At 46.3% G+C, this 16,080-nt stretch overlaps 1 protein-coding gene across 3 annotated transcripts in view; it reads left to right on the forward strand.

Moving 5' to 3' along the window:
- EMID1 (EMI domain containing 1) overlaps positions 1 to 16,080 on the forward strand; it is a 451,838-nt gene that overhangs the window by 30,629 nt on the left and 405,129 nt on the right. The gene's annotated exons all lie outside the window — the stretch shown is intronic.

The raw sequence follows: 16,080 nt of genomic DNA on the forward strand, positions 1-16,080 counted from the left end.
GTGGTTCTGCAGCATGTCTTGTTCAGCTCCTGGTCTATGTGTATAACCCTGCGGTGTGTGGTTCTGCAGCATGTCTTGTTCAGCTCCTGGTCTATGTGTGCATGTATATAACCATGCGGTGTATGGTTCTGCAGCATGTCTTGTTCAGCTCCTGGTCTATGTGTATAACCCTGCGGTGTGTGGTTCTGCAGCATGTCTTGTTCAGCTCCTGGTCTATGTGTGCATGTATATAACCATGCGGTGTGTGGTTCTGCAGCATGTCTTGTTCAGCTCCTGGTCTATGTGTATAACCCTGAGGTGTGTGGTGCTGCAGCATGTCTTTGTTCAGCTCCTGGTCTATGTGTGCATGTGTATAACCCTGCGGTGTGTGGTTCTGCAGCATGTCTTGTTCAGCTCCTGGTCTATGTGTATAACCCTGTGGTGTGTGGTTCTGCAGCATGTCTTGTTCAGCTCCTGGTCTATGTGTATAACCCTGCGGTGTGTGGTTCTGCAGCATGTCTTGTTCAGCTCCTGGTCTATGTGTATAACCCTGCGGTGTGTGGTTCTGCAGCATGTCTTGTTCAGCTCCTGGTCTATGTGTATAACTCTGAGGTGTGTGATTCTGCAGCATGTCTTGTTCAGCTCCTGGTCTATGTGTGCATGTGTATAACCCTGCGGTGTGTGGTTCTGAAGCATGTCTTGTTCAGCTCCTGGTCTATGTGTGCATGTGTATAACCCAGCGGTATGTGATTCTGCAGCATGTCTTGTTCAGCTCCTGGTCTATGTATATAACCCTGCGGTGTGTGGTTCTGAAGCATGTCTTGTTCAGCTCCTGGTCTATGTTTGCATGTGTATAACCCAGCGGTATGTGATTCTGCAGCATGTCTTGTTCAGATCCTGGTCTATGTATATAACCCTGCAGTGTGTGGTTCTGCAGCATGTCTTGTTCAGCTCCTGGTCTATGTGTATAACCCTGCAGTGTGTGGTTCTGCAGCATGTCTTGTTCAGCTCCTGGTCTATGTGTATAACCATGCGGTGTGTGGTTCTGCAGCATGTCTTGTTCAGCTCCTGGTCTATGTGTGCATGTGTATAACCCTGCGGTGTGTGGTTCTGAAGCATGTCTTGTTCAGCTCCTGGTCTATGTGTGCATGTGTATAACCCAGCGGTATGTGATTCTGCAGCATGTCTTGTTCAGCTCCTGGGCTATGTGTATAACCCTGCGGTGTGTGGTTCTGCAGCATGTCTTGTTCAGCTCCTGGTCTATGTGTATAACCCTGCGGTCTGTAGTTCTGCAGCATGTCTTGTTCAGCTCCTGGGCTATGTTTATAACCCTGCGGTGTGTGGTTCTGCAGCATGTCTTGTTCAGCTCCTGGTCTATGTGTATAACCCTGCGGTCTGTAGTTCTGCAGCATGTCTTGTTCAGCTCCTGGGCTATGTGTGCATGTGTATAACCCTGCGGTGTGTGGTTCTGCAGCATGTCTTGTTCAGCTCCTGGTCTATGTATATAACCCTGCGGTGTGTGGTTCTGCAGCATGTCTTGTTCAGCTCCTGGTCTATGTGTATAACCCTGCAGTGTGTGGTTCTGCAGCATGTCTTGTTCAGCTCCTGGTCTATGTGTATAACCATGCGGTGTGTAGTTCTGCAGCATGTCTTGTTCAGCTCCTGGGCTATGTGTATAACCCTGCGGTGTGTGGTTCTGCAGCATGTCTTGTTCAGCTCCTGGTCTATGTGTATAACCCTGCGGTCTGTAGTTCTGCAGCATGTCTTGTTCAGCTCCTGGGCTATGTTTATAACCCTGCGGTGTGTGGTTCTGCAGCATGTCTTGTTCAGCTCCTGGTCTATGTGTGCATGTGTATAACCCTGCGGTGTGTGGTTCTGCAGCATGTCTTGTTCAGCTCCTGGTCTATGTGTGCATGTGTATAACCCTGCGGTGTGTGGTTCTGCAGCATGTCTTGTTTAGCTCCTGGTCTATGTGTATAACCATGCGGTGTGTGGTTCTGCAGCATGTCTTGTTCAGCTCCTGGTCTGTGTATTACCCTGCGGTGTGTGGTTCTGCTGCATGTCTTGTTCAGCTCCTCATCTATGTGTATAACCCTGCAGTGAGTGGTCCTGTTGTGTGTGTCGGCCTGCGCCCCAGCACTGTGTGTGGCTCTTCCATAGTGTATGTGTCAACACCTTAGCAGTGGGGCCTAATCGCAAAGGTAAAGCTGGTCATTCCCATAACATCCTCTCATGGGCACATACGAGTATGGGGGTCCATAAATGAGTGTGCAGTTCCATAATGATGGTCCACTAGACCAAATTCTGGTCGCCGGACCCATGCAGGATAACAAAGGTAGCACAGATAGACACGGATCTTTGGTGAAGATCTTTTCCTCTGCCTAGTGGTCTGGATAACCAAACAAATGCCCTTAAAATAAATAGGGATAATTTGAAAATGGTAAATTGGGCTGTAAGATGGAGAGTTAAAATTAACTGAAGACACCCTTATTTATTCAAAGTGAATCCATTTCTTAATGTTTAAAAATAGCGGGAATTCTTTGGGTGATAATGGTCCCAGAGTTCAACAGGTGATCAAAATGTTTCTTGACTCCTACACCCTCTGAAGTGTCAATAGCAATTCATCAGGGACCATGCCACCTTGGTTAGAGAGGGTCTTGTTTCCTATGGAGAATGACTTTGTTGATACTCATGTGTCCGGTGACCAGAATTTTGCCTAGTGAATCATCATTATGGAACTTCATCCTCATTTATGGACACTTGCTGTGTGGGAGAACGTGTGCCAGACCGAATCCCTTTTATTGCCTCTTCTTTGCCGATTGTCAGATATGTCTATGACCAGATTTACCTTACATACGCATTCCAGGAGTTACTGGTTATTGGCAGCCCATTTATGTGTTCTGAGATCTCCGCCACGAGTCTCTGCACCGACAAATCCCACTAAAAGGATGGGAAAGGGGGGCAATCCATAGCGTGCTTAGCTTTAGAAGTTTGTGAACACCCACAAATAATGACATGTTGGCATTAACAAACTCCTCTCCTTCCACTTCACACCCTGGCAAGTGGCATATTTTGACTTTAACCAAGAGCTGGCGTGAATTCCTTTTTAGGTTGGGAAGGGGAATGAACAACCCCCCCATTTATGGGGATGTAGGCAAAGGGCTTTGCCTACGTGCACAAATGTTTTCCCTTTGGTAAAAAAATAGTAGGCATTAACGCAAAGGATCCTGTACCCCTGAGTTCTCCGCTATGGACAATTGGGCTGGATCTACACTTTATCTACAAAATGGCAGCTCAAAAAGAAAAGCAAGTAAAAGAGGACTAGTCAATACTAAATAAAAAGAGAAAAGAGCACCTAGCTCTTAGATGAGCTTGGCAACCAAGACTTCGGCCATCTTGAAGGGACTCCAAAAGAACATTTTAAACAGGAAAGATATGGGTAATTATGCTGAAGTGTTTGTTGAAATAACTTTTTAAGACAGGAAAGATGGGGAAAGTAATCTGAACGTATGCTGACATTACGCCTTGACCTAATTGTTACAGAATAATCAATTATAAGGGAGCACATTACTGACATATGCTGACATTACGCCTTAACCTAAATTTTCAGAATTAAACAATTATAAGGGAACACACCAAAGATCAAACTAGATAAGTGACAACAAAGGAGACACCTCAAGTAAACCATTATCCCTGAGTTTGGAGATAGACAGTAATTCAAGAGAGGGCACCACCAGGGTAAGTCATGTCAATCAGTAATATGGCAGACTACAATTTGGAGGTAGTTGGCATAAACGCACATGTCATGAATTACCCAACCAAACTATCCAAGAATGCAGCCAAAAAATTCAAACATAATTTTCTGAGAAAAAACCCAGACACGCTGATTACTGACCCCTCCTTTAACATAGACAAAGGCATAATCATGAATGACCTGATATTCTTCACTAGGAGAACGGCTAAATGGTGAGATGCCATTTCAAAAATGCTCAACATAAAAACTACAAACAATATCCCACATGGCACAAAACGTACGATCATATCATCACCAAGACTCAGAGCAGACCTATGCCTAACTATTTACAATAACGGAATAGTGCTTATACAAGCAGCTAACAACGAATTAGAACAATTTGACAACATTTTTTCAACCTTAAAAGAATATGTAGAGAAATCAAGATCTCAACCACAACAGCGGACTTCAGAAGTAGACACCCTATATATCGCCAACAATACCACCACAGTCATCATTCCAACTAGAGACTTTCAGGAACCACTACAATCAACGCGGCTAGGAGACACAACTGGAACAGGAGGAACATTGAATGGAAAGATCACAGAGAGAACAGAAATGTCTACACGATATGCGAATAATGACCCGGAGTGGCTGCAAAGGGAAGAATCAACGCCTCTCCACCATGAGGGGACATCTCCTTCGAGTAGGCCGCTCAATGAGATCATGGAAACATCTGTGGTGGAAGATATCTCTCCTCCCAGACCCCCCCTCCTCTACAACACAAATGACACCTAGAGCTATTCGAAACGTAGTTCCCCCAAACAGGGTATTAAGGTCACAAGACAGATAACGCAGCCCACATCGCAAACAGAAGCGGAGCAGTCAACCGAAACAGTGACAAGAAGATAATGATTGCGGGAAGGAAAACAGAGCTAAAGCACTGGAACACTAACAGTGAACCACGAAAGGAGCGGATGTACACTCCTAATTCGTCATCCCAGATGCAGATAGAAATCAGAGACCTACAAACACAAATAGGCTATTTGTCACAGGACATACGTAACTCACTACAGGCGATGGAAAAAATACTTGAAAACACGGTAAGCACTCACTCCAAAGTCGAGCGCATCCAAGAACTAGTACATAACTCACAAAGAAAGAGCAGTGAGATGCCCATGCCGTTATCTGATAGGTATAAGAGACCAGACAGAAATCGTAATTACTTATCGGAGGTGGAAACCCTAGCCTTAGTAGTAGAGGGGAGGAAATTAGAACAGTACCAATCGACGCTAACAGGACATCCAGACATAATGACAGGAAACCCAACCTTAACAACTTACATCAGGTCAGCTAACTGCCGACTCGCAAAAGCTGAACTCCAGTAGCTCAGGGAAACCTCTGGAATGCCTACTGATTAACTGCCGGTCCGCAGCGAAACATGCTTCAGACATTGCTGCCCTCATCATTAATAAGGAAATTGACCTGACAATACTAACAGAAACATGGCTGTCGGAATCCTCGTCCCCATTTATGGATCTTCTAGTGCCCCCTCACTACAACATAATACTGAAGAAAGCATTCTTCAGGTCCAAGACAGAAAAATATTTAGCCGATGGGGGAATCATCGTTAAAATTGTAGTGATATCAGAAACTACCGAGTATGGGGTTCAACCACCTGGTTAATGTAGCGTAAATCAATCACGAATCTATAGACATCAGGTGCATCATCCCTGGCGTCGGCTGACTGTCTTTTAAGAATCGGAAGAATAGGACTATTACACCTGTTAGAGTCCTTTTCCTCCACAACTCCCGATCGAATCAAATCTTGTATTATCTGCAACAGGGCCTTTTCGCCATCCCTAGATATCTTATATTGGGGTATTCTGGGCAATCGAGCTCCCACCTTAACCTTGATGGACACAGAGGCAATATCCATTTTTCCCACATCAGTATCGCTATTAGCCCATAAGCTCTCTGGGAACCCATCAAATTCGGCGGGCAGAGGCTCATCTTTTGAAAAACATTGCTGCGTACGCGCGACAGCAGGACCCAGTGTGAGGTATACACCGTCTGGAGAACAATAAATGGTGGCATGCAATCTTTTCAACAAGTCTAAACCCAACAAATTTTCACCACAATTTGAAGTCAATAGAAAAGGGGAGTCGACAGTAAAAGGGCCAATCGTAAGAGCAAGAGGTTTAGGGATGGGGCTAATCACCGGAGTACCTGAGAACCCTACGGAGATATTATTCTTGCCAGACAGAGCCGCCCCTGGGACCTGAGAACGTGCCACTGAACTTTTCATAGCACCCGTATCCACTGAAAATTTCTGCTGAGACCCTGACAAGTCTGCTGTCACATAGGGTCCTTGTTGATCAACATCCACAGAAACTGGTCCCTCGCTCTGTCCTACGCTGTCCTAGTTATGAGAAAATCCTGTCAAGTCATCCATAGCATAGTCGTCATTGTAATACTGTCCGTTTCCTCTCTGAAAGTGTTGTCGATCTCTGTCACCATCGAAACAATTTCCTCCCGGTCTCCTATCAGGCTGTCTGTCATCCCTACGAAAATCGCCACGACCCCGTCCTCTCCCTTGGCCTGTACTCGACTGAAATTCCGGACAATCTCTCCACCAGTGCCCCTCCTGCTTACATTTTGCACACTGATTCTGTCCCAATCGCTCTCTCTTCTCACCCCTTCCGTAACCACTTCCCCCTCGTCCCGCTACCGTAGGTGAGGCACCTCGTCCCCGACCCTTGGACACCTGCTGTAACAAAACCCTTGTCTTCAAATCCTTGGCTTTCTTTTCCTGTTTGTCCTTACTCTCATTCTCTCTATGTTCATAATACTGAGCCATGCTTAAAATGCCAGAGGGAGTGGATGTCGTCCACGTACTCTCCGACGCCTGCAACCTCGCCGATATTTCCGGTAACAAGTTCATTACGAACCTGTTAACGAAAAGTCGTAACCCTCCATCTTGTGAAATGTCCTGACCACTGAAGTCTATAAAAGTCTCTTCGAACCGAGTGAAAAAATCAGAAACAGCTTCATCCTTTTTCTGTCTACAGGCCGTCAACTTATCCCAGACCACCTTCTTCGGGGGGATGAGAGAATGCATATACTTAATAATCTGCCCCGGCAGCGCTAAAATCTCTGCTTTCGGCTTCTCCCCTGGCTTTAGTTCCTTGTCCCAATCCTGCAATTCCACCCAGGTACCACCCAGTTCCTCCGTGTGATCAGTGCCCTTCACCTGTCTCCACACGTCCACCGGGACTAACAATCCAACAAATAATTCAATGTCTGCTAAAGTCATAACAGTCGAGGAGGCAGCTTCTGTCAATTTTTTATAATAGGCAGTCAGATTTTTTCTGGAATCAGGCAACTGAGCCTTCAAAGCGAACACCTCGCTTCTCTTCCAAGGTGCATATACCCACTGTTCTTGGAAGTGGGCGTCTATACGAGCCCTAGTGACAGCATTTGTTACTGGATCTATCACTTCGGGGGCTTCAGGGTTAAAAATAGGATGTACCTCACGCATTGGATGTATCCCGGGAAAATGGGGTGTACCCGCAGATGGTAATTCATTTCTATACTCTAACAAGGACCTTAAACTTCGCATTACTTCCCGTACCCCAGTATTAGCCCTATAGGCTCCATTCTTTACATCATGAAGAATTGCAGGCGCCGCCCCTCCGTACCCTTGTTCCTATAACGTTATTAATGTTGTTGACATGTGCCATAAAGCGTGCTGTTGCATCAGAGGTTCATAATCTTTCATAGTGGACCAAATGTCTTCGAACGAATAAATATTATTTCTGGCCCACTGACAAGCTTGATTGGCCACCACCATTTTCTTCATCTAATCCAATTGTAGAGAGCGTAAGCAGTTTTCGCACCTGAGTGAGCAACCCACTCCCCATACCTCTATTTGGTGTTGGCAACCCATGACTGGGAGTAGCGCTAGCAGAGACAGCGGGAAGTGCAGAGGGAAACTCAGAGGGAGCGGGGGAGCTTGCCGCAAGCAAAGAAACAAGGGGCGCAGGCAATGATGGGGAGACAGAAGATGAGGCACCGGACGAGTGGGGGGCACTCGCTTGTGGATCCAAAACCCCACCGGAAGAAGCCGAAACCGGCAACGTGGGATACAATGACTGCGGGGCATAAGGGGGAGGAGGCCGAGTATTCAAAATGTCTTCCACCTCATCCTGGTCTTCCTCCCTCACCACATAACTTTTAATCTCTTGTAACCTAAACAGCCTGTCTGCGCGCTCAATCCGCTGCTCATTCTCTTTCTTTGTGTGTTCCCGCGCCTTCTGTGCCATCGTCTGCGCCGCCCTCTTCTGGGCCACCTTCTCCTCTCTCAACTGACGCTCTCTCACTTCCTTCTGCCATATTCGTAATGAATCAAACATGCTCTGACGACTACGCCTAGCAAACAGTCTGTCTTGTAAATAGTCTAATTTTGCCACATCAAAAGAGCCCGTCAATGGCCACTGCAAATCCACATTGCCCTTGGTATATCTGTGCCACAAAGTACTAAACAAAATCAGGGTCAATCCATGTTTCACATACATATCAAAATTAGGGGAGCCCTCTACCGGGGCGGGTTGGCTTTCAGCCAATCTAGCATCCGAGGCGCGGCAGCAGCATCCGAAACACCGCAACTTACTGAAACACGACATCTTCGCACCAATACAATCGCACCCTATCACAAGTTCTCTCGCATCTGCTCACTAATTTCCCACTACACAATCGCTCCGAACACATACATACATATATTTTATACATCAAAATCAAAAGCACACATATATCCTATACATCAAAATCCTGCCAAACACGTGTTACCAAGATGGGACAAGGCCCGTCGACCAAGTCCTGGGGAACCTGGACCCTACCGCAGACTGAACAGTACACTGACTGTTCTGAGGCTAGGGGACACATCCGCCACTCGAGCGGCACTACGGCTCGCTGCGCACTTTACCACAGGAGGCCTAGGACTCACACCTACCGAATCGCCACCCTAGGCGTTCGGGGTGAGTTCTGGAGCCTACCCGCAATTAGCCACGCCTCCACCACAGTGCCACCCGGTCGGATGACCGCAAACAAATGTCCTCACACTTCTCGTTAAGTCTGTCAGAGCGCCACCCGCACTCTGAGTTCCCCAGAACCCACTAGCCACAGGAGCACACCGGCTCCTCCAACCGTTAAAGACACACCGGTCTCTCGGAGCACCCCAGCTCCTTCAAACAACAGTCGGACCACTCACCTTCCGTATGCGGTACCGACCTCTACCTTTCTCCACCTCCGGCTGCCATGACCAACACGGTCAGCTCCAAGTTCCGCCTTCCGGACCCCGGCGTAGGATCCCGAACCGGGACCTCTGCCGATCAGCAGGGTGGGGCAGCGCTGCGAGAACCAAGCTCGGCATCAAAGTGGGTACCTGGACCCACCGTGCCGACCAGAGGGTCCCCGGTCTTCTGCTACCCACTTACGGGTGAGAAAGATCCTAATCGCGGGGTTCCTGTTCGGGCACCATCTGATAAAACAAGGTATTTTTATTAGGCCACAAACTCCCATATGAGAGGGCCCTGTCCGACCTCACCCCTAAGAGTACGCCGAGAGGACTAACTCATATCATCACAGCAATACATTATAACATGGTACAGCGAAGCAAAACACGCCCCTTCTGGAAAAATACTGAACCCCAGAGAGAGGAACAATGGCATCATACAAGAGGCATCTGCACCTGCAGGACCAACATTTGGATATCTCTGCCCAAGGCCGCGGAGCCGGGCCTCAGCGTCTCTGGTGCATGAGAACATTACTGATAAGAAACTTGTTAGTTTCGGCCACAGCTAGCTAAGAAACGAAAAACTGCTGCATTAGGGTTTTTCTATTCCTACGGGAGGGGGATGAGCGAGTGCGACTCGCAGGCACAGAAGAATACTCAAAATGGAGGCACACAAGCTAAGCTAAGGAAACTAAATATCACCACACGCATAAATGAATAATCACATGAAGAGTAAAATAAACGCAAAGGCATAAGTATATACTTCGTTAGTTAAACACATGATGCTAACTTGCATATGTAAATGTTAAAGGGTGGGGCATCGGAAAATGAAACCTATCATGAGATTAGATAGACTAAAAAGACAGGAGGTGGTATAGCCTGCATCCACCGATCGGACATAAAGGTCAGCCAAATACAATCAGACCCACTCGAGTCCTGTGAATATCTAGGGCTTAATATAAGATCGGCAGACAATCAAAGGTGCAACCTTCATGCTCTTACCACCCATCAGGAAACAATGCTACGTTCATAGACCAACTAATGGAGATCATACCAGCTCATTCTAACACTTACGCTAATAACATATTCCTAGGTGATTTTAATTTACACTGGGGCGACAATAATGACAAACAGATTAACACTCTTAAAGACTTTTTGTCGGAACTAAACCTCACCGAAGCCTGCACACTGCCAACACACTCAAAAGGAGCCACGTTAGACTGGATAATATCAAGTAATATGGATACTTCAATCCACGCAATTGATCCGTGCGACTGGTCGGACCACCATAACCTTGCAGATACACACCGTGAAAAAGAACAAGACCACGCAACTTATCAAAGATAAAAAATGGACTAGGGACACTAAAGACTTGAACATTGAATGACTAATAGAAAGCTGTGAGAAGGACTTATACCCACCTAATAACCTGCAGAATGTGAATGATCTAACGGATCACTACACCTCATCAGTAGCGAATATAGTCAATGAAACCATGCCACTAAAACTGAAAAGAGTCACAGAAAAGATAAAAAAATCCACGGTTTAATGAGACACTGAATGAAGATAGGCGGAAACTAAGACTTGCTGAAAGAAAATGGAGACAACACCCATCATCCCCCGAATTGAGATCCCTCAAAAAAATCAGAAACGAATACAACAAAAAGATCCTCAACTCCAAAAAAGAATTTATCAGATCAGAACTGGATGACGCCAAAAACAGACCAAGGAAACTATTCGAGATCTTGAAACAACAATCGAATAAATTGGCCAAATCCACCCAAGAAGCCACAAAAACGTGACTAAGTTGTGAGGAATTCTCTACATTCTTCACCGACAAGGCCGACATAGAAAGAGAGATCAGGAGAGCAGCGGACAACCTCCCTATCCAACCACTCTCACTAATCAATAATACCTCAAATATCGACCATATTAGGACAAAAAACAAGGCTCAGTGGAATACCTTCAAACTATATGACCAAAATACCATCGCCAAAATATTACTGGATCTCAAACCTAATAACCACTATAACGACCCACTACCCTCAAAATGTATGAAAGAGATCAGCCATATCGTCATTTCAATATGGACGAAAATAATAAATGCCTCTCTTTCCCAAGGGATCCTCCCAGATTGCCTTAAAACAGGGCAAGTAGTCCCTATCATCAAAAAACCTACAGCGGACCCGGCAGATCCTAATAACTTCCGCCCAGTTACCAATATTCCATTACTTGTCAAATGAATTGAGAAATGCGTGCAAAATCAACTGAGCAATCACTTAGCCAATTTCACGCTACTGGACGACTATCAGTCGGGATTCAGAACAGGACATAGCACGGAAACAGCAATCCTACATATTGTTGATGATGCATTACAGGCTCTAGACCATAATCGAACGAGTCTGCTAGTCCTACTTGACCTGCCTTCTGCATTTGACACTGTAAATCATGAAAAACTACTAACCAGACTCCATGACAGGATGGGAAAGTCTGTAAATGTGCTGAAATGGTTTGAATCCTTCCTTCAGAATAGAACACAAAGATTCCTGGTCAAATAGACACTATCACCATCCTGCCCTAACTCAATTGGAGTTCCCCAAGGATCTACACTATCCCCTTCTCTATTCAACCTGTATGTCGAACCATTTACAGAAATTCTCCGAAACACGAAGATTTCCTTTCACATGTACGCAGACAACATGCAGATATACATCAGGATCACATCCCTCGAAGACATCAAGTTAATGAATGAGGCACTAAAAACGTCACTACAATGGTTAATTAGCAATCACCTGAAGTTAAATGCACAAAAAACTGAATTTCTATTAATCTCACCACCAAAGAACCACACAGAAGTGAAGGAATGGACCAAACTGATCACAGCATTAAATTGCACCACTTCGCTTGTGGACTCAGTGAAATCTCTAGGAATCACGCTGGATGAGAACCTTGACATGAAAACCCACATCAAAACGATGGCAAAAAGTGCCCGTTTCATCTAAACTACATTAGAAAAGTGAAACCATTCATCTCTATGGCAGATCTCAAAATGGCAGTCCAATCCCTGGTTATCTTGAGGATAGAATATGGATGCACAACCTTAGCAGGGCTACCAAAAATTTCTACAGCACCACTAAAAGCATGCCTCAATGCCGCTGCAAGACTCATCTCTGGATCGAGGAAATTCGACCATATCTCTCCACACCTGAAAGCGTTAAACTGGCTTCAGTATGAAGCCAGGATTGAACTAAAAATGGCATGCATTACCCAAAATGCACTCCACTACAATACACTGAGATACCTGGCCCAAAAAATTGAGTTATCAGTAGTAGGCAGACCTGCCAGGAGTGCCAAGGAGCTGTTGCTGCGACCACCCATCTTCCGGAAGAAGAAAACATATGATAGAGCTTTCTCTGGTGCAGCCCCCAGAATCTGGAACTCTCTCCCTCCAAACATTAGGAAAATTCCAAACACAGCAACATTTAAGAGGAAAGCTAAGATTGTCTTATGAGTAAGTTCCTACCATAGACAAGACAGTTCTTCACTAGTACCGTGACATAGATGTCACCAAACAGAACAGCTTTGTACGTAAAAGAAGTCACCAGCGTTACTTGAGGGAAACATTAACTGGCTCAGGGAGGGATATTGCATAGGGAAATTAAACTCCTGAACTATGTTAGTACTGGAAATTCCAGAACTCCTTTTATTCCAAGATTTATCCAAATATTTACCTCATATGTATATTTATATATATGGTTAGAGTAACATTTATGATTGTTTATTCTCCTTTCTAATATCATTGTGAAAAGTGTGTTATACAAGATGTATCTCTAAAGTACCTCATGCACTGTGAAGCGCTCTGATACCCAAGGGTCACGTTCGCGCTATACAAAACTCTTTAAATAAGGTGGATGTTTGTGAGTGCCAGAGTACAGTATTTGTAGTGCCGCTCTTGCAGTTTGTGTAAGAGAGAGAGAGAGAGAGAGTGACACACACTGCCTGTCTGTCTGTCCCTGGTGCAGCAGCATGTGTGGCTCTGCTCCTGTTGCATGTTTAGCTCTAGTACTGTAGTGTTTGTCTCTCTGGGGCCCTGCAGTATTTATAGCACTGGTCCTGCGTTAATAGTGGGTTTGGCTCAGCAGTATGTACAGTTGTGGGCCAGCAGATGTCGGAGCTAGTACTTCTCCGTGTGCCGCTTTGGTCACGTGGTGTGTGTAGTTCTTCTGACACTTGTGCACTTCTACAGCTGTAATTTTCTTCTGTTCCAGCACCACCTGTAGTTCAGAACCTACAGTATATGCAGATCTAATGCTGCAGGCCGTGTAGATCCAGATGTGCAGCATGAGCAGCCCTGGTCGTGCAGTGCATGAGTTTCTAGTGCTGCGGTATTTGCATTTCTGGTCCTGCCGTATATACAACTCTTATAATGCAATATGCGCAGCTCTAGCCCTGCAGAACCTGCACGTATTATACTGCAGTATATGTCATTCTAATAAGCAGTATTTGCATATCTGGTTCTGCAGAATACGCACCTCTAGTGCTGCATCATTTGCAGTTGTAGTACTGCGGTATTTAAAGCTTTAGTGCTGCAGAATATGGAGCTCTGGTGCTGCAGCCTTTGCAGCTCTGCTCCTGCAGTATTTGCTGTGTCGTTCCCAGTATAAATGCAGATCATGTCACGGAAGATGCCTGTGTAATACCACGTTGTCCTGATGGTGGCGCAACGATGGCGAGGCACACACTTGCCCTGTAAAGATGCACAATCCCAGCCTAGGGAGTGGTGTTGTGCTGACCCCCAGAGCAGTCCAGTCTGACCTTAGAGGTGACCCAGTCCATGCATTGAAGGTGCCGGAAGTAGCTCCGAGTCTAAATTCGTTATAATTGCTCAAAAGAAGGTGATGCAGCAACGGCCACGGAGTACAGCCCTGAACCGGTTAGCAGACACTGCCCTGGCCCGGTTAGCGCCCACTGTCTATTAACTGTATCCCGTCAGTCTGCACCTGTCCAGCCTCGTGGGCGCCAGACGGTGAGGGCCGCCCCCCAAGGACGCCAGTCCGTCATGGTTCACCCCCATATCCGTCATCTTGGTTCACCCCCATATCCGTCATCTTGGTTGTTCAGATGATATCCCGTCACCGCGCCGAGGGAGTTCCACAACGTGGGGAGCGCGCGCCGTGAAATGACCTCACGAACGCTCCGGGCTGAGGAGACACGGTCACGGGCTGACGGGGCCGATAAAGCGCCTGAGCGCAGATAAGCACGTGCCCCTGAGTGACACCCCTGCCCCGAATGTGGGCTTTATCTCGCGGGGAAGGAAGCCCGACTGCCAGCAGCACGAGTCACTGCAAGTAAGAAGCATCTCCGGTGTTGCAAAAGCTGCATGCGCGACACGTGTCCGCGTGGCATGCTGCCAAGGAGCCTGTGCTAGCCATGAGCGCATTTGCGTCTGTGTGTTTAAATTGGTTACAGCGTGTGCGTGGAAGCGTGCGCTACTTTATGAATATTTTTATTCCAATGGATTTTCACCAAAAGGACATTATGAGTATATCGGATTTAGGAAAAAGTCAGTGCCACCTGTGTGAACCAATCAGGGCAGAGTCCACTATAGTGTAAAAAATCAGCCCTTCAAGGTTTCCAGATTTGTTACGCGAGTTCCACTTCTCGGGGGTTGAGAGAATTAAAAACGTAAAACCTACACTTCAATATACTAAATCGCCATCGGAAATTACATCACATGTCCATTGTCTCCCAACGGAAATGACATCACATTCGACGCCCTGACCACAAAACAAGGTCGAGCTCTTCTCCCACTTTTAGCCTTGCATCAGTTTTCTAGTTTCTGCTAAGTAGGAGCGGAAACTAACACGATCATTTAGAGTTTTGCACATCTCCTGCGCCGGCAAGCCTGTGATTGATTACACCTCCCCCACTTGGAGATGGGAAAATCACAAGCCAAAAATGAACCTAAAATTTAGAATGAACAGGGAAGAATACGAGGGACCATGCCGCAATAATCTTGTTGGGCCTGCCAAAGAGACTAATATTGAACCCTTTTTAGGTCTTACCTCCCAGAGTTGCCAAAGACCTATTGTCAGTTTGCAGTGAGTTTAGACCCCGCTCATTGATAAAAAAAAAAGTAAAATGGAAAATGCATGAGTATTTTGTGTTTTGGGATGCCCTGTTATCTCGGCCCGCTTGACGGATCATCCCGAAATGTTCTATTCACAAACTAGTGGAAAAGTAGCTCCTTTTTGAAAGTTTCATGGAGCATTTCCCTTGGAAACGCTGACCTAACTATATCTACCCAGTGAATATGTACATACACCTGCACTTCTGTTACGTAGCCGTTGGTTGAGTCTGGGATGTGCCCGGTCTCTGTCTTGATTTGCCCACAGGTTGGTGAGTGAAATTCTATCGTCACCCTCAAGGGACGCTTGCCTGTCACTGTTGCAGCAAGAAAAGGCTAGTTGTTAGACCAGTGCTAGCAGGCTTTGGTTCCACTGCCTGGCAGGAAGCGGGCATCTGAGCCATGCGAATGTAGCATACCTGGCACCGAGGAGCCCTGTGTGCCCACACTCCCTGTCTGAGGGGAAGCGTTGATAGTAGTATTGGACACAGACAGAGGTCGTGCACAGGGCAAAGAGTCTGAGGGGTTGGGGCGCAGGTCTTGGGAGTTCAAGACATAAAAAGCTCTATTGTCCCCAAGCCAAGAGGAGGCCGCCTGTAAATCCTGGCAAACATAGCCATTCACTGCTACTTAGCGATGTTGTCGTTGTAGCCGTTAGGGTGAGAAAAAATAGACACACAGCCTTGTTCGGTTAAAAAAAGAAGCATTGTCTCTGGTTATTCAAGGAGCGCCCCCACACTGTGGCAGTCGGCCATCATATTCTCACGCCAGGATAGAGAGAGAGAGAGAGAGAGAAGTGTCAGTGAAAAATGCTATCTCGTATATGCCGATGTGCCTCCATTCTTGGGTGAAAGACCTTCATAATGTGGAAGGTGGTTGTAAATGAAACCACACTTTATGGCTCGGATGGCATATGAAATCAGCAAAAACCTGGTGTTGTGGCATTGG

Source organism: Lissotriton vulgaris, unplaced genomic scaffold, assembly GCF_964263255.1.
Source record: "Lissotriton vulgaris unplaced genomic scaffold, aLisVul1.2 SCAFFOLD_852, whole genome shotgun sequence".
Classification (NCBI taxonomy): domain Eukaryota; kingdom Metazoa; phylum Chordata; class Amphibia; order Caudata; family Salamandridae; genus Lissotriton; species Lissotriton vulgaris.